The sequence below is a fragment of the Euprymna scolopes genome, chromosome 33 (assembly GCF_053919585.1).
Source record: "Euprymna scolopes isolate OS-2025 chromosome 33, ASM5391958v1, whole genome shotgun sequence".
NCBI classification, from domain to species: Eukaryota; Metazoa; Mollusca; class Cephalopoda; order Sepiida; family Sepiolidae; genus Euprymna; species Euprymna scolopes.
This window is the reverse complement of record NC_136514.1, coordinates 89,889,471-89,912,650: the sequence shown is the minus strand read 5'-3', so window position 1 is coordinate 89,912,650 and position 23,180 is coordinate 89,889,471. Positions and strand designations below refer to the sequence as shown.

The 23,180-nt window shown below is 34.0% G+C and overlaps 1 protein-coding gene across 42 annotated transcripts in view; it reads left to right on the top strand.

Annotated features, from left to right (window-relative positions):
• Positions 1 to 23,180, top strand: part of LOC145258348 (uncharacterized) — a 393,885-nt gene that overhangs the window by 19,004 nt on the left and 351,701 nt on the right. Inside the window, exon 1 of one of the 42 annotated variants that reach the window (XM_080116558.1) lies at positions 12,768 to 13,086. The exons of 40 other annotated variants lie outside the window; for them this stretch is intronic. The gene's annotated coding sequence lies outside the window, so the exon portion shown is untranslated. Of the gene's footprint in view, positions 1 to 12,767; positions 13,087 to 23,180 lie in introns of those variants that run through there. One more of the 42 variants, XM_080116541.1, reaches the window with a different exon arrangement.

The window sequence follows — 23,180 nt, the reverse complement described above, 5'->3', positions numbered from 1 at the left end:
GTAATGCTGACATATTTCGCATCGATTCTGAGCCGTATTTTGGATTTCAGTCGTCATGGAAACTTCTGAAATTCTAATCATTAAATTCTTGTCTGTCTGCCCATCTGTCGTCAAGTTATGTAAGATGCATTGTCCACTATTCTGTCTTAAATTATTACCGATTCATGATTGTACGTTTGAGTTGAAACCGAGAAAAAAACTTTTATATGACCTTGTAAGGTCAATTGGAAAGTAAATGATTTTTTTTTTTTTTTTAATTTTGTTAGTAGTTTGGCCGAAAGCACTATCAATAATTTCGCACACTCTTTGTCTGTGCCTAAACCTAAATGCAGATTCCATGAACAAAGTTTCTTTCTTAGAACTGCACATCTGTGAAATTCTTTTCCGATTGCCTGCTTTCCAGTTGACTACAATCTGATTGTCTTCAAGTCCAATGTAAACAAGTTATTGATGAACCGTCCCCCTAAGTAATTCAATTTACAAAATTCCCACTACTTATGTTTACTACGCTATAATCACGTTGACTAATGTATACCCATTAACCCTTAACCTCGAGTGGACTCCGGGCCTTGATAAGTGGTGATTCACTCTACCATGTTTTGTAAAGTAAAAAACAAAAGTGGCAATCTTCCACTGCAAAACAACTAAATCAAACACCATGAATAAATATTTGAAAATAAAGAAATTGAAGCATAAAATTTTTTTACTAAAATCACTGGATTCATTACCAGATAATGTGAAAAGGGTTGATATGTCAAAATGACCATATTTGGCATTAAATAACCTGCAAAAGGTTGATATGCCGTAAAACAAAACAACCAAACCATAAATTTGATAATTTACAAGAAAAATTCTTTCTTTCATACTAGAATGGTTGAATTAAATAAACTTGTCATTTTGAAATTTTGACTTCTACTTTGTTTTAGAAGTTTTGCCGGTATATTTTTTTTTAGTCTTTACTTTTTTTTTTTTTTTTTTTTTAAGAATGCTTTTATATAATAAAAAATCTTTAAAATCTGTTGACCGTCCGACACTTTTGATTAGATTCTGTCTATCAAAAACATTGTCATAGAAACCAGCTCGTATTTAATAAAATTCACTCCTTTCCACAATCCAACCATATTAAATACAAATAACTTCAGTTTTTGCTTAACTTGTAGACAGTTTTGATCATGAAACTCTATCAAAGTGTAGTATCTGTTCTTCAGATCTACACTTCAATTTCTTGTTCTTTGTCAGTGGAGGAGAAATCCTTCACGACTGAGACAATTTTTATTTTTGTTCCTTTTCTCCACATTAAAAAAACGACCCTGGTGTCTAACTCTGTCCCGTGGGGAGGCATTGTAAATAGGAACTATATTTTGTTAAAAATTTAAAATGTTAAAGCCAACAAAACGTGATTTTTTTTATTTTTATTTTTATTATTTTTTTTTTTTATTTGAATACAAACTTTCGGTTTACAAAGAAACCCTCCTCGGGTATTTAAAGTGTTTTTTAGGAGAAAAAAAAAAAAAACACTTTAATATCCTAGGAGGGTTTCTTTGTAAACCGAAAATTTGCATTCAAATAAACATTGTTTATTTACTTAAAAAAAAAACAGAACTCATTTTGTTGACTTTCTTTAACATTTAAAATTTTTAACTTTCAAATGCTTTCAACGAGGCAAATTCACATGATTTATATTTTATGCTTTGGTTTCGGTTTCGATTCTAGCTGATGGCATTCAAATCACTATTTTTTTTTTTTTTTTTTTTTTAATTTTGAAATTCATGGCTATATATTGGGTACAATATAATATGAAATAATTCACTCTATAATAATAACTATGAAATGTGCATAAATTAAAATACCATATTTATGCATATTTTACAACTGGGCAACGCCGAGCGCCCCTGCTAGTATCTTTTTAAACCTGCAAAAGTTTCTCTTGCATGGCGAATTAGTCAAATTTTTTTTTTTTTTTTTTTTTTTTTTCGGGAATATTTCTTTGGTATATAAAAAAAAAAACTTTTGTTATGATGTGTGATAACATGAAAAAAATATTTAGAACTATATATATATATATATATATATATATATATATATAAATGAAAATTACAATTGAATTTACCAAAATGATCCAAGATGGTAAAATTAAAGTATATTATAAATATTAAAGCATTAATATTTATAAAGTAATCTCAACCAGATGTAAAAGCTCGATAAAACCAAATAGGAAGTAGAGCTTATAATACTAACAAACATATATATATATATATATATATATATGAGCAAACAGTTAATAAAATATGTTAAAACACTTTGAAATGAGTTAAAAACATATTTAATCTGAAAAGGAAACACTAGATAAATGGATAGTCCTTAATCCGCGGAGTTTCGAAGAAATACTCTCCTTCTCATCAGAGGGTAGGAAGTAGTAAAATGCGGGATCGGATTTTGCATGCAGAAGTATTTGATGAAACAAGTAAGTCAAAGATCTTACTTGAAAACAAAATAAGTTAAGCAGAGGGAATATGGTAAAGAAAAAGGTGATTACACATGAATGGATAGTCTGGTGGAAGATAAAAAATCCAGTGACGGTAAAATCCAAATGTAAAACTCCGGATTAAGGACTATCCATTTATCTAGTGTTTCCTTTTCAGATTAAATATGTTTTTAACTCATTTCAAAGTGTTTTTTAACATATTTTATTAACTGTTTGCTTATGTGTGTGTATATATATATATATATATATATATATATATATATATATATATATATAATGAATCAATGACTGTGTGTGTACTTCAAATTTTTCATTAAAAACAAAGCAAAAAAAATACTCATTTTGAAGTAAAGACTAAAAAATATATATTCTTGGCTATAATTAGGGCTATGACAACAGCATATTCTTTTCATTATTTTGACTCTCGAGTGTGTATCTGATATTTTATTTGCTTTTATATCGTAAGTATGGCATAATCACGTTGACACACCGGTTCCTGCTGGATCACGGAAGTTAAGCAACGTTGAACCTGGTCAGTACTAAATGGATGACCATTTGGGAATTCCAGGTGCTTTATGTGCTCTCTGCTTATCTCGGCATTGTTTCCAGTCGTCCTGGACTTTTCCTTGCCACTGGACTCAAACACTGCTGATTCAGGAGAGGTGTGACAATTACATACGCAGCTGCCCCTAAAAGGAATATCCTTTGTCTTTCAAGACTGAATGGAGGCATCATCGGATATAGTGATGTGGTTCTTAGTTGATTAACTGTGTCGGATATAAACTCGAGTCAAATCAATAAGAATACTGTTGTCATAGGCCTAGTTATAACCTATTTCATTAAAAATAAAACCAAAGAAGCATTTCAAAGCAAAAACTATTTTATCCTATGTAAAGTTTTAAAAACTTAAACTGGAATTACTTAAGCATTAATCAGAAGGGCCTTTTGTTCGACAATACTTCAGTTTAACAGAAAGCTAAAGTCAACCTGAAATAAGTTTCTTGAACATAACCGAACAGACTTCTTTTTAATGATGCAAGAAGAATGTCTAAAGAGGTACGTCAGAGTTTATTGTTATCTTGAGTGTTATTGACACAACGTTATCAAAGAGCTTCTTTTTTTTTTTTTTTTATATAGGCGTCACCTACTGTTAATTTTATATGCCTGATCTTTCTGCTTGTAAGGTGATAAAACTTGTCAAATACACTTGTGATGTTAGGCTGTATAAGGTGTTGACTTTGGTCAAAATCGCCTGTTTCTTTCATCAGATTTTTTTTTTCAATTGTTAATACTTATTGAGGACATTTCAATACAAAACCCATCTGAGAACACTGCCAAATACATAAGGTACATTTGTGTGAAATTTCATAAAAATCGGCTCAGCCGTTATGGAGTTCATAAAGAACGGACACACAGACACACAGTTCCTAGTAGGAGAGGTATATAGCTAAAAAAGTTAATTTTTCACCATAAATAGATATTTCATAAAACTTGAAAAATTTTGTAAAAATAATTAAAAGGATTGCAGTGTTATGTTTGGAAGACCTGTCAGAGTACCAGCTTCTCGTAGAATAAAGAGACGTTTTCCATGGAATAAATTTTTGCTCTCCACAGCCAAATCATTAAGAATTCATTTTGAATCCACGATGTCTGTTAGAATGAAATCATGTCAGCTGCATGCGACAAATAAGATAAGAAATGTAATGCATCTGGAATCGAAGCTTTCTTTGAAATGGTCTGTGCTTGCTGTAAAGACATAAAAGGATTTTCTTAATGTTATATATATATATAAAAGCAAAAATGTATGTATGTATGCTTTTCCTCGATGTCCACAAAAGGCTTCTTTCAGAGAAGCACTCGCTCGGTTCACAACTTCTTAAAACTTTTTATATCATCTATAAATTGTAATATCTCACACTTAACCACGGAGCTCGCTTGTCTATTTAATTTTATTGACTTTCAAACGTTAATTATTCGACATTTCCCACATCGGCACGCGTTACATTCGGTTTTCGGTATAAACAAAAAGCGAAACTCGACTCTAGAAACCACTGGCTTTCGGCCAGTGATTAGAGAGCTAAGTAACGTTTGGTCAATGTCAACTTCGCCATATCAGACGGTAGCTTTCATTTCGAGACGAGACGCTCCCCCTAATAAACAGGGAGCGGGTTTTTAAAAACAAACAAACCGATTTATTGACCTCATTAAAAACTGTCCTGCACAAAATGCTAACTGCTGAATAGCTATCGCCATCACGTCAATCAAAAACGCGCACCTGGTTTTTTTTTTTTTCTTTTTTTTTTTTTTTCAAAAATAAACAATTATAAACAGAACGACTCATAAAAATCTATCTATTCTTTTTTCATTTTAATATTCTTTCATAGAAATGTTATGTCACAAAAAACTATTTTCTTTGTGTTACACTCGTACATTAATTCCATAGCTAATATAAAATACTGACCCAACGGGTCATGGGTAGTCTAGTGTTATATAAATACTAATCTGGGTACCTGGCGTTGCCTGGGTGTTTGGAGGTGTGTGTTGAGCAAAAAAAGAAAAAAAAGTGGTACGTGGCAGGCAGGCAGGCTGGAACCTGTACCCCGAAGAAGGAAAAGAATGTGATAAAAAAAATATGACTTTGCCGTTGTGTCCATCGCCAAACCGGAAGTGGCAAAGGTTTAAATTAAGGCTAGTCAATCGAAAAGAAGGGGATGACTTTCAAAAATATCAGTAAAAAAAGTGACCACCCCTCTTTATAGAAAAGTGCCCAGTTGAGGATGAAGGAATTAATGTTTTATGCCAGTTTTTCGATATTTGTCCTCTGAAGGGCGAGCTTCAAAACGATACCGATCTCATGAAAATCTGTCGCCTCTGTTGAAAGTTTTAGGCAGATATACATACATTTAAACAGACAGGTGAGATTTATAGAATAGATAACGAGCAATAAAAGTAATTTGTTTTCTAATCCCCTCCCAGCTCACCCTGGATTTAAAAAAAAAAAAAAAAAAAAAAAAAAAAAAATCCATTAAGAATCAGTTTTTCTTAAAATGTAATTTTCAGTATTTACATAAATGTTGGTAAAGTCATTTTATTTAAAAAAAAAAAAAAAAAAAAAAAAAAAAAATTGTAAATCAGGGTTCGTACAGACTTGGAAATTCCTTGAATTTTGACTTTTGTCTTGAAAAGGCTTTATTTCTGTTTATTGCTTGAAAAATCTTTGAAATAGCATTCTTTATCCCTCACCCCTAAAAAAGAAAAAACTTGTGCTGGCGGGACTCTTTGAACTCCCCCTCTCCACCCCACTTTCCCCAGAAAATGAGGCCAGCCGGGCCAAAAAATGGACAAGACGGCAGCTATCTTGTTTGAAAATTTTAAAAGCTGTAAAGAAAGTTGATACTTAGGATAAAATTTAAAACTACTTTAGAAAAAACAAGGTCGATAGCCATTAGTTGTGTGCTCTCGTGTAATGAATGAATGCGTGAATGGAGGATTGACACGAAACTTTTAAAGATAAACTAAAATGACCGAAAAATGGGCTGAAATGATTTAGAATAACTTTAATGAACTTAAGGATGAATTGAATGACCTTAAGAATGACTTGAATGCTTAAAAAATAACTGGAATCCTTCAAAAACAACTTGAATGATCTGGAGAATGACTTGAATGGCTTTGAGCCTGACTGGTTGTAAAGTGGGTGCTCATTTTACATTAAATTAATACAGAAAAGTGATCCCCCCACTTTATATCACAGTTACAAACACAAGTACAGCATGTAGTAAGAACAGATACTACACTTAAAAAGCTAAGAACAGCATCTATTAACAACAAACCTTTGATCTTAACCAAAAAGGCTAAGCACAAAAGTGTTACGGACAGACAGACGGACCGACGGAGTGACTTATAGAGTCGCTTGCACACGACTAAAAAAAAAAACACCGAAAACATGATGCAGGTTGAAGACTCAACATTGTGTTTGTTCCAGAAGTCATATTTGTTCCATATGTAGTATGACCCAGCATTGTCCAGGAGTTCATAGTAAATGATGAAAATTCAATGGCTAAATCAAAGCTAAACAAAAATACAAACCATGCTATATATAGTTATGAGTTTAATTCAATGTTTACGTTAAAAAAGTGCATGTGAATGTCTTTTTGGGCAGGAAATTCCATGGTCAAACCCTGTTATGTGCATGTCTGAATTAAAAGTAAAAGTCAAATCGTGCTATCAAGGTACGACTTTCAAGTTTAATTTGGTGTTATGTAAAAAATGTGTGTTTTCAATGATAATTTTTTTTTTTTTTATACATGAACTTTTTTATTATGCAATAAAATTGAATAAACCCAAAACAAAACATGAAATGCAACGTCCCAACGGGTCAAAAGAAAATGAGGCAAATGAAGGAAGTCAGCAAGTTAACCAATGTCTTTTCTCTTTTTTTCTTTTTATATAAAATATTTGGTCAAACGAAAACAAATGGTTGAAGATTTTAGTTCAGCTGTTCGTCGGAATGGACAGGATTGGAATAAAAGAGGGGCTAATAATCACAGTACTTATCTCTTAGGAAAAGTGTAATTCGAATAAAGTGAAATAACAGAAATAAAATATTCAAGAGAAATCGTCCAATTCCAAGTTTCCTGCAATTTTAATAGTTCTTTGAGATAGGCAGTAACAAGTCCGTTTCTCGATTTGCGGTAAGCATGTTTTTTCGGGGTGTCTGCTTCTTTTTTTGTTATGTTGAGAAATATATATACACACACACACGGTGTCTCAAAAGAAGTTGATGGTTAAAAAAAAAAAATACATAACTTTCTTAATTTTTATATTTTTCTTTTATTTTTTCAGATCCTCTAGAGTAACCCTTCCAAGGTCATCATGAGTCGTTTCACTACTGATGAGTGTATATTTATCGTAGTCATATTTTTGGTTGAGTGAGTCCATATCAGAAACTCAAAGAGAATTTTGACAAAACTTCAACACAAGAAATTCCCCTACTCCCAATGCAATAAAACCAGCCACAATATATGCCCTTAAAAACAATATAGAGGAGGAAATTAGGGCGATAAGCCCTGAAACATTAAGTGATGTGCTGGACAATGCCCTGCATAGAGCACAAGAGTGTGAAAATGAAAATGGTGGACATTTGAGTAACATCATTTTTCATAACTAAAATTAGACCTTGTGAAAAACATACCCTAGATTAAGTTGTGTAAATAAAATTAGAATAAGTAGACTATGATATCTTACTATATCTCAAAAAATCACAGAGAGGCTCATCTACCTACATTTGAAAATTGATAAGCATAATTTAAATAATAAGGAAGTTAATCAAATTTAAAATCCGTCAGCTTCTTTTGAGACACCCTATATATATATATATATATTAGTGGAAATGGTAATTAATAAAAACTGAAGAAAGTGCTCAATACTGTTGTAGAGCAAATATGCGTTTTATTTTTTATTACCGTATCTTTCTGTTAAGTTACATTATTGTTTCAGCTACCCAGCCGTTTTTTTGGCAGTCTGTAGCTTCCTCAGACTTTTACAGAAAAAGTCTGAGGAAGCTACAGACGGCCAAAAAAAACAGCTGGGTAGCTGAAACAATAATGTAACTTAACAGAAAGATACGGTAATAAAAAAATATATATATATATATATATAAACTGAACATGTCTGTGTACATTTCCCTACGCAATAACTCTGTCAATTTTAAGTCTACAGACTCGAAATTTGATATACAAGGTACTGAGATTTGGGAAAATCTTTGATTAGTTTTCGGCCAGAAATTTGGCTGTTAAGGGGTCAAAGTTCAATGATTTGATCTTTTGAGAACTTTACCAAACTCCTGACAATTTAGGGTCTAAACACTTGAAATTTTAGATATAGGTTCCTTGGACATGGATCTAAGTTAATAACTTTGTTTGAGCCCAAAACAAATGTTAAGGGGTCAAAGTAAAAAAAAATTGACAGCTTTTATTATTTTGCTCAACATACACCTCCAAACACCCGGGCATGCCGGGCTGAAATGCTAATATATATATATATATATATATATATATATATATATATATGCATATTTACCCTTTTGCAACTATCTCCAAATTGAGTTGATTTGGGTGCATGGCGAATTTGATGCTTTCTTCACAAATTCTGGTAATGTCTGCATCCTACGCCATTTGGACTCTGAATGTTTTCTACTCCCATGTCGTCTCATTTGCATACCAACTCCTTTTTTTTTAAAGTACTTGCTCTCTCTGTCTCTGTCTCTCTCTCTCTCTCTCTCTCTCTCTCTCTCGCTTTAATAAGGAAGAACGGATGTGGGGAGGGTGAGGGGATATAGATATGTGTGACATGACAAGAGAAATGGATGTGTCGCTTCTGATAGTAATTTAATGCGTGGGCATTTGTGAATCATTATTGCTTTTCACCGATTGAATAAAAATCTAATCAAAGAAGGGGGAGGGGAAGTCTTGTCATCACGCATTTTAACTGACTCTCGTACCAGTATCAACCCTTAATCACGCTCGCGTTTAACACTACAAATAATAATAGTAAGAAGACTAATAATAATTACAATAATATAATTAACAGCATCCGTACAATATTCCCAGTGGCACGAATCGCTGTCTAATCTGTTTATGTACGAATGCAGATAAGTGATTCAAAATCCTGTTTCAACATTGGTTGTAACGAAGGGCATGTAAAGAGAAAAATGTAGATTTTTGATGCATTGGACATCCATACATATGAAAGTCATAATCATTGCATGTTCGTTTAATCAGCTAAATAAGTTAATTTTTTTTTTTTCTATAGTAAACAATTCAAAAGAAAATGTAAAATGATGTATCAGAAAAGTTATTTTGTTTATTAAATTTATGTGGAAGCGACAATGGGAATGCTTATGGCCATGTTCAAAAATACTTTTAATCTGAAGAGTGACTGTTTCTTTTTTTAATGTGTAGTGACATTGCTGGCTATACCGTCATTCTGCTAAACTAAGAATTAAACGGGAGTGTTCATTATTTTCAAGTTTTAGGCAACCGTAATATATATATATTTATATATATATGACAGAAAATGCATTTAAGAAATCGAATAATTCATCAGTGTCATGTGACAAAGTATGACTGATAAAAAAGACCTAGTGATTTCGGGTTTTGTGGGAGGGCTAAATTCAGAAGAAAAAAAAATTATTTGCTACTACTTATGTTGGGTTACATATTCGAGAGAGCGTGTTAGGGTGGGTAAACCTTGCTAGAGGTGTTCAGTCTCTATAGTTTCAGGTGAACATTACCTGAAGATAGTGGTTTCAATCTTACCCAAAGCAGGCCAGAGGATTAGTTAGCCAAAACGTGGTGAGACAACAACAACTATGGAAGGCAGTAATTACTGAGAATACAGTTAATAGTCGGCATTCCTATCCCATCGTGGTTAATCACCTAAAGAAGGCCAGAGGATGAGTTGGCTGAAACAACAACTATGAAGAGTGAATACACAACTTATCACGCCTCATCTCAAAGGATTCCAAAAGATATGTTGGGATATATAATATTCTAGACATTCAGTCTGACAATGACTCGGTTATTGTCTGGCTGAGGTGTAGTCTTTTTTTTTTTTTTTTTTTTTTTTTTTTTTTTTTTTTTTTTTTTTTACATAGGCATCACCACTTATCCTCGAGTGGATTCTTGGCCTTGATAAGGGTTAAAGAATGTAGTTTCAAGAGATCCACCCTCCCAGACTTTACCTTCTTCTTGGAGAAAAGATTATTTTATCGTTAATTACCTAAGGTGTCTCTACCAGAGAATGTCGATGGGACTGCTCAAGCATTTTTGTAATCTAAAGTGCGCTAATCTTAGAACACTGGCTTTCAACTTAACACCTCACCTTGTGTCTAATCTCCTGGGGAAATAAATAAAATAAGAGGGAGGGATATCCTTTGTTTAGACCTGAAGTGTCACAGGTCATTTACTAAATCAGTGGTTCCCAACATTTTTTTTCCGCACCTCTTAGAAAATTTCCCTCAAACTTTGCATCCCCTAAAATTTATATTGTGTTTGCAAGTAAGTTTTTTTTCAAATTTCAACTAATATTTAATGACCATTTAATAACAATATTTTAAAAGGAAAGCAAGAAGTTGGTACATTTCAAAAGAAAACGAAAAAAGGGGAAAAAATGCCACAAAAGAGTAGCCAACACCTTATTTTTTATCTGGTTAAATGTAATATGAATTTAAAATCAATTTTTTCAAAAGTGCTCAATACATGAGTAGAGCTTTTATAAATAAAATTATAAACATTGGGAAAAGTTTACAGATTTACCATATTTCAACATTAACACGTCTCATCAGTGCTCAAAAGTTTTTAGTCCTGACAAGACGCTGGTTAATGAGTCTACACTGATTAACCAGAGTTTCGACATTAACACGTCTTGTCGGGACTCCAAACTTTTGAGCACCAATGGAACATGTTAACGTTGAAATATTGGTTAGTCTGTGTAGACTCTTCCTAATGTTGTATGCATGTAAGACTAGCGAGGGGTAACCAGCGTTGCCCGGGTGTTTCGAGGTGTGTGGGGAAACTGCGGGGGTGGGGGTTAAAAAAAAAAAAAGTAAGTATGAGGATCGAACCCGAACCGTTGAGGCAAAGTTGTAAATTAAAGTGTGAAAATAAAAACGTGCGCCATTAACGATTGCTCCACCGCGAGATGCTAACGGAAACACGTTGGAATTTATTTAATTACTTGGATTTGGCAGGTGCCCATTTTAATGAGTTAATGAGGTCAAGTTTGACTGCAGGAACGCTTCCCAAGATGTTATAGGAAAAAGACTAACCCACATGCGGTGAGCGACAAATGTTGAATATTTATCTTCCCGAAATCGAGCAAATTAAATAGACAGGCGAGCTTCGTTGTTAACTGAGATATTACGATTTATATGTGATATAAAGTTTTAAAAAAAAGTTGTGAAGCGAGCAACCGCTTTTTGAAAAAAGCCTTTTGTAGACATACAGAAAAAGCAAACGCATACATACATTTTCATTTTTCTATTTATATATATATATATATATAATGTGTGTTGCTTTACTTCTGCATCTGACAGTTTTCAACAATTTTTACTTTTTTCTACACTAATAAAATTTTAAACATAATTAAAAACGATTTTTACTAAATTTTATTTTCACACACATTAATTTAAAGTTTATTATTTATTTTATATATATATATGCTCCCTATCTTAGGTTGAGCATATTGGGAAGTGATATACAAATTGCCATTATCATATTAAGCGATGCTCTTTGTGTAAACAAATTGAGCTTAGGTATTTGGACAATGTCAAAACATTGTTGATTCACTGCCCGCGCAATGGTTAGAAGTTCCGACTGTTTGGGCAGTCGGAATTCAATCCTGGCTTGAGGTAGTTGCTTGTCTAGCCGTACTGATGAGCTGTGAAACAGCGAGAAACGATTTGATTTGGGGATCTTAGGTAGGACGACCCCTGGTGTGACTGTGGTATTATGGTGACTGAGAACTCTAAGACTAGCGTAGATAAATTAAAAATATAGTGACAAGGATAACCATAGATCCGCTCTCCTTGGCACTTGATTGGCCTTGTGCCTAATTTTGTTTTGTTAAACTTGTTTTGAGAAATAAAATGTATGAATCAAAGTGAAGTACCGTTCCGTCTTTGCTCAGATAAGTTAAAAAAAAATCATTGACTTGGATCATTTTTCTTTTTCTCCCGTTCTTGGTGCTCCTTTAAAAATTGATCCGTAAATTTTCACTTGGTTTCCACCTTAACATTTTTCTTTAAAATGACGACTTATAAATGTTTTCGTGTATGCTGAAAACGAATATCACATTTAATTTTTTTTCCTCAAAACAAGTAGTTTCCAGTATATTAAGCAATGTAATTTCTTATGTTACGTGGGGGCCATTGTTGTACCCACAAGCGCGCGCGCACACACACACACACACACACACACACACACATATAATTTTTTTTTAAATTTTTTTTTTTTACATGGTTTCCACCTTAACAAAAAAAAAAAAAGTACCGATTGCTGCGTCCACGTGGACTCACGTGAAGAGGGAATCCGAAATTCGCCGTGATTACTCGTGCCCTCTGCATTCATTTAGAACGGTGGCTGGGGAATAAGAAGGAAAAGAGGGGGGGGTAGACACAAAGATGATGCTGATGCTAACAATTGTCATAATTGAAGGATTTTCTCGATTTGCTGAATTGAATAGAAAGTTTAGTAGCGGAGATAAGTAAAGGAGAGAAAAGGCTAATAGTCTGCCTTCTAGTCTCTAGCAGCTGGACGTGAATTGGACTTTCTACTTGATTCAGGTGACTGGCAGATGTTCTTCTGTCTGTAGGAGAACAGACTGTTGAAGGGCGGAGAACAGTCAGTACACGGAGGAGGAGGGGGGGTTATTAAGTCTCTCGCTCTGAATCGAACAGTTATTGAAACAATTGTTTACTCCATGAAAAAAAAAAAAAAAAAAAAACACTCACGATATGATTCATTCATCCTCTTCCTTTCATAACCCTGGATTTGTGCGATGAGTAACGATCTTTGATTTTCCATCCAGCATCTTTTACTCAGGTATATGATTTTAACCCCCCCCCTTTTTTTTTAAAGTTTTTTTTTCTGTATTTTTAGCTTAAAGCTTTTTTTTTTTTTTTTTTTTTTTTATTGATTACTACAACTTCGGACCTTTTATTTTAATTTTATATTGTGTTATTATTCTAATATAGTTCAGGCAAGCCTCGTTGCTTTGTGACCGATCGCGGATCGCCACGAGTTTTATTTCCTTTTTCCTATAAAAACCTCGATACAAAACAAATCCCGGCACGTTTTACGATAATAATTCCTTGTTCACTGCAATTGGTACTGTTTTAATTTTATGTTCTTGTGTATAAAATTACAATTTCAAGTTTCAGCGAATACGAAGAATCAATGTTTATATGGTACTTGTTAAGATGGAGTCGACAAATCGATGTTTTTTTTTAAAATATGTCGTTTTAAGTCAAAACAACAGTACTTGATTGTCGTGTCGAAAATAGTAATATGTCCAAAAATTAAGAAAATTCATTGAGTAGAACGACTATTGTTTTTAGTAAAAAAAAAAAAAAAAAAAAAGTATCGCTATCGTCTAAAACAAAGCGTCGGCCATTAGTGTCAAAAACTGGTAAAAGTTATTGATTTTGAATGAGTGCTTTATGCCAAATTGATTGTTGAATGTGATTAAATTTGATACGATTTTTTTTTTTAATTATTTTTTTTATTACATTTTCACCCCAAACAAGGCACATTGCCACAGAGACATAAGCATCAGGGGTACTATGTGGGGAGTTGGGCAGCAAGATGTCGGTTCATGTTGCATTTGAACTTCTGCATGTCAGTACAGTCGGGGGAGCAAGGACCTGGAAGGGAATTCCAAAGTCTAGCTGTTCTGGGGAAGAAACTACTGGAGTAGAAGGCTCTCTTGCATCTAGGGATCTCTGTGAAGGGGTGGGATTTAGCTGCTTGTCGGGTTTGTTGAGGTGCTCATATTGCATTAAACATTGATCATATTAATCCCTATTAATTGAGCCTCGAATGTATATCATAATACTTGGTTCAATGCACCTTATAACAAAGGGCCATACAAAATTTAAGTCGGATCAGCTTAATAGTTTTCAAAAAATGTGGAACGGACAGACACACTTAGAGAAATATGATACAGATGTGGTGACAATACGAGAACAAATTCTAAAAAATAATTCTAGTTCTGTAAAAAAAATAATGGCTACTCGTTTTGTCTGACACCATGTGGTCAAGAAGTAGGTGATCAGTTTACATATTTAAATGGTAAAATGAATCTCCCTTTAAAATTTACAGTATATTTATATCATGAAATATTTCCAGGGTAATCTTGTGAAAAAACGAAAATCTCATTTTGATTTTTTTTTTTTTTTTTGCCTTGACAGCATGAGGGCTAAAAATGGTACAAATTTTACCAAAAGACTACTGTCTCCCCACCCCAAGTAATTTCTACTATTACTAACCAACAGAGCATGACCATTGTCAACCAAGGGAAGAGCTTATCAGACATGCTTACATAGTGTTCTGGAAGGGGAGATAATTCAGGATGTAACCCCCCCCCCTCCTATCCCATTACCTGGGTGGCATAAGTGTGTCTGTGAACAGCTGAGAACCCGAATTATAACCATCAAGGAGGACTGTTGTGTTAACAGGTGGTCAGTGCGAGATGTAGTACAGGACAGGGTCAATGGTCTACAACACTATACATTTCTTTGGTTGATCATCATCCTGCAGCCTCAGCCGAGATTAAACTCACTACACCCTTCCAGAATACCCTATCTGTCATAGCACCCAAAAGATCTTGGAGATGAATGCATCTCATATCCTATCTGAAAAAGTTAACTTTCGTGATCGATTGCAAGATGATGGTTGCCTCCACAGTACAAATGATGAAACAAGTTCATCTGTGGCACGTGCACAATGCCCAGCAAACTGAACACGTCTTTTGCAAACTGAGGTTGATACTCTCGGTAAGTCTCCATATATCATTTCTAGAGTTGGGTGATTTTGCCATAGAGTACTCTTTTCAAAAGACGTGTGTAACATCCATTCAAACAATGCTGTTGTTTTGCTGAAAGAGTCCAAGTTTCAGAACCATAGAGTAAGATTGGCTCGATAAGTATGGATTTTGAATTTGCGAGCAAGATTGGATTTCCACATCTTATTCATTTTGTTACAAGCAGTCCATGCCATTTCTAATGTTTAAGTCTTTCTCTGAAGTCCTGATGTGTGATCGTAGATACTTGTAGTTTTCAACACATTTGAGTTTATTTGTGAGGGTTTTAATTTCGTGGTTGTTGCAAATGTTAATTGGCATACACTCAGTCTTGGTAGCATTCAGGTGAAGCCCTGTACAGTTTGCTGCTGATTCAAGAGAAGATAGGAGTGCCTGGGTGCTAATGAAGTTGTCAGACAACAGCGCAATGTCATCAACAAAATCAGCATCATGATGTAAAGTGTAGGATTACGTGAGCTTCTTCTCGGTTGATACACCAGTTCATTGTCATTGATTGTATCCACAGAGATACGCATGATGTAATCTATTACAATGATGAAAAGGAAAGGAGCAAGTGTATCACCTTTGAAAATATCAGCCAGAATGTCGAAAGATTCTGTTTCACCATCTCGGGTCAGGACAGTGGCCTGTGCGTTTGTATACAATACTTTCATTGCTTGAATGATTTCTACTGCATAGACTTCAAGAATTTTGAACATAGACTCATGGTTAACTGAGTCGAAAGCTTTACTGAAGTCCACAAAGGTAAGAGCTGCAGTTTTATTGCAGAATGTGATTTCCTCAATTATTCTTTGCAATGTGAGGATTTGTTCAAGAGTGGAGCGACCTGGGTGGAAACCATTTTGGGTTTTGCATAAAATGGGCTCTACTTCAGGGCAAATATGATTCAGAAGAAGCTATAGGAAGCAACAAAATACTGCGATAATTCGTTGGGAGTGTTAAATCACTTTCGTGATGGATTCTGAGATGATGCGTGTCTCCACATTACAAATGATGAAACAAGTTCATCTGTGGCACCTGCACAATGCCTAGCAAACTGAACACGTCTCTTGCAAACCAAGGTTGATACTTTCGGTAAGTCTCCATATATCATTTCTAGAGTTGGATGATTTCGCCATGAGAGATTGAGTACTCTTCTCAAAAGACGTGTGTAACATCCATCACAACGATGCTGTTGTTTTGATGAAAGAGTCCAAGTTTCAGAACCATAGAGTACGATTGGCTCAATAAGTATGGATTTTGAATTTGCGAGCAAGATTGGATTTCCACATGTTGTTCATTTTGTTACAAGCAATGGTAATACTCTGCTGGTTAGAAATGTTTAGTGCACTGTCTGTAGTAGGCAGGCAGCAACATGCAGTGTAACAAGGCCAGCTATTCATCTATCTGCATGTCTTTCTCTCACACGTACAATAATGTAGTAAACTTTTTTTTTTTTTTTTCTTAAACCTCAGCGTCTGAATGAGTTCCATATCGAATTTATAAAACCAGAGTTCCTAATGTCTGTATAATCTATATATATAAATCTCACTTGTCTGTTTAAATGTATGTATGCATTTTTGTATGTCTGCTTAAAACTTTCGACAGAGGTGACTGATTTTCACGAAATCGGTATTGTTTTGAAGCTCGACCCTTCGGACGACAAATATTGAAAAATTGGTTAAAAGCATTAATTCCTTCACTGGCCACTTTTCTACTTTTTTTTTCTGCCGATATTTTCAAAAGTCATCCCCTCTTTTCGATTGACTAGCCTTAATTTAAACATTTGTCACTTCCGGTTTGAGGATGGGCGCAACGACAGTCTTTTTTTTTTTTTTTTTTTCACGTTCTTTTCCTCCTTCGCAATACGAGTTCGAGCCAACCTTACTGTTTTTCTCAATACACACCTCCAAACTCCCGGGCAACGTCAGGCATCCAGGTTTGTAGTTTATAAATATATTGGTAAGTGACAAAAAAAAATGATAAATTGAATTCCCCTTGGGTGACTTGAATGACTTCCTCTGTCAAGGGAATATTAAATTAATAAGCAATCCCCAGTCAGGGGAAATAACAATGTTAGACTATTACAGTTCTTGGAGGTGTTGGGGTCCTTCTACATAAAGCTATAATACTGACCAGTCTCAGCGTTGCTTAACTTTGGTGATCTCATGACAACTGGTGTGTTAACGTGATTATGCTCTTGATGAGAAAGTGATTCTACAACTTCTTGGTCTTTTTTTTTTTTTTATCAAATTTTTCTTGCAGTTCATGAATCCATTGCTTTTTCTGCTTTTCGTAAAACTATCGATCTAAACAATTTCTCACATCCGAGACTATTCTCTATTTCTACAAATTTACTATCAGATCATGTATGGAGTATTGTTGTCGTATTTGGATTGGTGAATTTGTGTCTCATTTAAATGTTCTTGATAAATTGCAAAAACGAATCTGTAATTTGATTGGCCCTATACTTCACTGCAGCCTTTCTCTCACAGACATGTCGTTGCTAGTCTGTCTTTTCTGCAAATACTATTATGGCAAGTGTCCCTCAGAATTGTCTGATCTAATCCCTGCTTCCTTTGTTTCAGTTCATTTGTATCGGTAGTCTAGTAGTCTCCACTAATTAGCTGTTTTAATACATCACTATGATTGTGGTCTCACCAGGAGATAAGACATATCCCTAAGCTGTGGATCTATGAGGCCATGGTCAGAACACTTCTTCTCTATGGATGTGAAACCTGACCACTGTGCAGAGAGGATCTTCATAAACTTAGTCTTCGATCACTACTGCCTCCGCCGTATCCTGCGCATTCACGTCTTCGACCGGATCCCTAACTCGACCATACACGCTAGATGTAATGTCCTTAACCTGGAGGAAACTTAGCTGATGAGGACTCTGGTGGTTCAGTCACATGCTGCACTGGCCGGTGGAGGAGTTTGTCCGACAATTAGTGGTGCCCATTGCACTCACTGGTTGGAAGAAGCTCCAAGGTGACCAACTTAAGACTTGGCTCGCAACAGTAAAAGCAGATATGGAGATCATGTCTGGTCCTCGCGTTTTTGGTGCCTGTCGCTGAACCGTGAATGGCTGGATCCTGCTGTCGACCGACAGGGGTGGATGGCTTTAACATCATTGGGGCCGGCTCAACTCCTCCTGGGTGGATGCCGCTACTGATACAGCTCCCTCTTCCTTTAGCTTCTTTCTAATGACTGTAAGGTTGTGTAACTCTCTTCTTGCTCCCTGTTTTTGTTCTATCTACAACCTTAGTCTTGAAAAGACTAAGGTCTATAGGTATCACCCATCTTTGCAATAATCAGCTTTTGTTCTTATTAGCGCCTTACATTAAGTGGTTTCATTCTCGAGCGATTTCCATTAAAAAAAAAAAATGGCCACATTTGTAGTTTGACAAGAGCAAAACACTGTTACTGTGATAATTTGAAGTATTTGATAAAACAGATTGCCAGAGACGCAAAGAAAATTAAAAAAAAAAAAAATTTTTTATAAAATACAAGTTCATATTTTCTAGGAGGACGGACCTATGTTTGCCCAAAAAGTTCTGGCTCCCTCATCACTCAGTTTTCTGTGTTCGTTTGTTTTTTTTTTCACAATTTTTCGGCCAACTATTCCTCTGGCCTTTGTCAGGTGGTAACTGCAACGGATAGGAACTCCGAATCTCCTGACTGCATTGATTCGGAGTTCCTATCCCGTCGCAGTTACCATCTGATGAAGGCCAAAGGAATCGTTGGCCGAAACATGAAATAACTAAAAAAAAAAAAAAAAAAAAAAAAAAAAAAAAAAAACTGAGGATTATAGTCCGCAGTAAATAAGACTCATCTCAATAAGCGTTCCAATTAAATAACGACATACAGAAGTTTTAAATATACGCAGACATCTTATGGCTCAACTCTCCACATAGTCGCCTGTAGATCCTAATTATCAAAAAAGAAAAAGTGTTGCACTACATTTATAATCCCTTATGAACAAAAAAAGCTAAATTACAAAACCTTTTCTTCAAAAAAAAAAAAAAAAAAAAAAGCTAAATTACAAAACCGTTTCTTCAAAAAAAAAGCTAAATTACAAAACCCTTTCTTCAAAAAAAAAAGCTAAATTACAAAACCCTTTCTTCAAAAAAAAAAAAGCTAAATTACAAAACCCTTTCTTCAAATATTACGTTCATTAATTTTCAAAGAAGTTAAATGAAAACTGATTTATCTTGGCTAGCTAGAAAGAAAGATATACTGACGAAGCATAAAAGTAATAGGAAATCTTTTTTATAAAATGGAGGTAACGTCTCTCTCCCTCGCTCTCTACAACAAGGTATTTTTTTAATTTTCCTATTTTGTTCTAGCTGGGGATGGGACATCCTAGCAGATGCTAAACATTCACTTGATATCTCGTGTATTTCAACCGACAGATCTTTTTAAGATTCTAACCGTCCATTTAAGAGCAATTGTTAGAATCTCTCTTGCACTTGGTTCACTGGGTATATTTGCCAGGTAGTTAAAAAAAAAAAAAAAAAAAAAAAGATTAGTATAGAATACAGCAAAACTTCCGGAAAAACTAATAACCAATTAAAAAAAAAAAAAAAAAAAAATTAGGACAAAAAATGAAAGACAAAAGTATATTTTTTTTGCAATTGGCACTACTCCTGTCTCTCTACAAAGTTCTGTTAAGTTTACAAATGGCTATAAAATAAACCTTCAATTGTGTTCCAGATATTAAAATTGTGTTCTTTATTCATAATATTTAATCCATTTTTATAATGTGCAATTAATAATACCCGACCCCCACCTCAAACCTACTCCAAATTAGATGAATTTAGACTAGTGATTGGTTTTTGCCTGGAGCTGGTTGTCGTCCCCTTTTTTTTTTTTTTTTTTTTTTTTTTATTTATTTATTTATATATATAAAGGGTGTTTTTATTAAACAAATGTGTGCTTTCTTGTAAACATTAATTTCTGGCATTTTTTATTTAAATACTGCATATGAACCTAACAGCTTGTATGAATATACGTAATCCAAAGGTCAAATTTTCAGAAATTTCTGTATTGGAATAGGCTGCATTTTCGCAATAACGTTCCGAATGTTGTCTTCCAAGTGGTCTATTGTGTCTTGTTTACCAGCATAGACATGGGACTTTACATATTCCCAAAGAAAATAATCTAATAGAAGTAAATGGCATGAACGAGGTGACCAGTTGACAGGTCCATTTTGTGAAATTATTAGTTCAACAAATGTAAGTAAAATATATTTACACAATTTGCAAACGCTGCTTGGATATCAGTCCTTTCATGATGAACTCAAAATAACCGATAGTTGCCAAATCTGCAATTCAAGGAAATAGAAAGTTGCTGTCTCTTAAAAAAAAAACAAAAAAAAAAAACAAACTTTTTTTTTTAAAATTGGCAAAGAATTTTTTTCACAAATATATCTAAAAATACACTTATAAGTTGCATCATTCAAGTCGTAGTGATGGCAAGGGGAGATAAATGCCATAGCAATCGACTCGTCATTACACAACTGCTGCTTATCACTGATTGAAGCCTACAAACCTTGTGTTTCTGAATTTTTACAGTGAGGATTGATTTATATTAATGAATTCTTAAGTCATTGGGACAATGTTGTGGTAATCGTTAGTAGTGGAAATTTGGTAAATTGGATTACTTAAGGAGGTGGCTCATCAAGAACTTGTTTATGTTGGACTTGAAGACGACCATATTGTAGTCAGCTGGAAAACAGGCAAACGGAAGTGTTATTTTCACATTTTGGCTCATGTAACCTCGGACTTCAAGTGTATTTTTTTTTTTTTTAAATTCTAAAAAAGATTCTGAGTTCATCAAGATACACCTGAAGAAGGTCGGAGATTATATTGGCCGAAATGTTAGAAAATTGCATTCGTTAAAAAAAAAAATTTAATTTTTTTTTTTTTTTTTTTTTTTTTTTTTTAACGAAAATTATTGAAATTAAAACGTTTGGCCAAAAAAACACCAATTCCAAAAAGAGGTAAACAGCATAACTTTTTTTTTTTTTTTTTTTTTTTTTTTTTAAGTCATAAATACTTGTTTTTAGCATAACTGAGTTACTTCCCTTATGTCATGTGTTCATAAAGAAATATGGCATTTTTTTTTTTTTTTTTTTTTTTTTTTAAATAATAGGGTAATATATAAGTACTTCCGACAAGTAAGTGGATATCATTGGTTTTAGTTGAAATTGACACAAAACGTCAGACACCATTGTCTATTTTAATTCAATCCTTTTATTTTCCGAACTTCGTTATTATAATGTAGTTGCACTTTTTATTGTTAAAAAAAACAAAAACCGTTACACATTAAATTTTTATTTCAAGAAAATTTTTAATGTGTTTTTGTTTTATTTTTGTTTTCCTAAATTTTTTATTATTTTCTCTTTAGTATGTGTGCGTGTGTAGGGGGGGGGGCTTTTCTTTTTATTTTAATACTTTGATTTTCGTATTGTAGGACCACAGGTATATAATCACCTTCAGCATTTGACCCCTGACCATTCTTGATTGCAGGGGTGGGGTGAAAATTTAATTTAAAAAAAAAAAAAAAAAAAAAAAAAATCTGAACATGAAGAGGGGCACATGATGCAACACTCTCTTCTCTGCTGTCCACTACCCAACCAGTCTAGCTTGAATGCTCTGACACAGTTCTCTGATAGTACAAAGGACAGTGTAAAAAAGAAAAAAAGTGAAACTTTTAGAAATGGAAGATTTTATGTTTTCCCTCCTAATTAAAAATTTATGAACACCAAATAACAGAAACCTTTAAAACAAAATAACGAAAAGATTTATTCAATTTGAAAAGTTGATCTGCCAGTTAGAAGTAAGCCGTTTCTTCGCTGAGAGCAGCTGCACTGAAGAGCCCAGTAGGCCGTCAGCTTCTATGGTGAGAGTGAAGAAGCTGTTGTTTGGCAGACGCTGACAGGAGAGAGAGATGACTGTCTTGCTCGCCAGTTGATTACTCTCTGTTCACTGATTGTAGTTCTCCAAAAGGAGCTGGTGAAGTTCCATAGGGGACAGTTGAATCCATGCTGGTTGGCCAGTATGTGGCTGAATCATTCAATGAGGGTAGGAGGATCTTGATTCACAAGAGAAAATTGATCATTTGTGATTGGATAACAGCAAAGACATGAAAAAAAAAAAAATTTACTCGTTCTCTTATGGAATGACATTTCTTGTTTTTGCTTGGATTATTGTTCTTATTAATGTTGATATTTTTAATACTCCTATCTTTCTGCTGATGTGTCCTCCAACCTTCTTTGTTGGGCACATCGCTTGAAACATAGTAGAAATAGTGTCTTGATGAAAATTATTGCATATCGTATTAGGTTGGTGCAAAAATGTTTTTATCACATGTGTAAAAAAAAAAAACGGCAGTATTTTTGCACCAACCTAATATCTAGTATTTAAGTAAAATTTATTTAGAAACTGGAAAAAAAAATTGGATGTAAACGATTTATGGATTATCTGATAACACAAGTCTGGAAGATTAGGTGATGTCTCCCAACCTTCACCTTCTCGACGATCAAACTCAGAACAGTAGAGATGAAGATGCTTGTTTGAATTATTAAAAAAACAATATTTCACATGAATATGAAAAACAAATGGATTTTTTTTTTTTTTTTTTTTTTTTGAGGTTTCTAAATTTTTTAGATGAGTATTGGTTATTCATATTATTTGGATTCATCGGACTATTGTTCTCGTCTTGAGTGATTTTCACAATGTTTTGATTTATGTAACCTCCGACCTTCTTCAGGGGTACAGAATTTCGAGCGGAACCCTTTATTTACTTTGCGAGGGTAGCGTACTCTTGTTCCGTCAGCCATGACTGGATAGAGGTCCTAAGTAATTCGCAAATGTATATTTCGGTCGCCCACACTGAGGATTGAACCTTGAACCTTCAGGAGAATATCCCTTTTTACAATTGATTTTTCCAAGTATTCTAACCACTTTATTTTTTTCTAATGAATATCAAAGATTGATTTTATTTATCTTTCTCCAATGGATATCAAAGGCTGATTGTTCTAAGCAGCAAAGAAAAATTGTTTCAGCTGATATTCCCATGAGATACCATCGCAAAACCGATATTATTATAT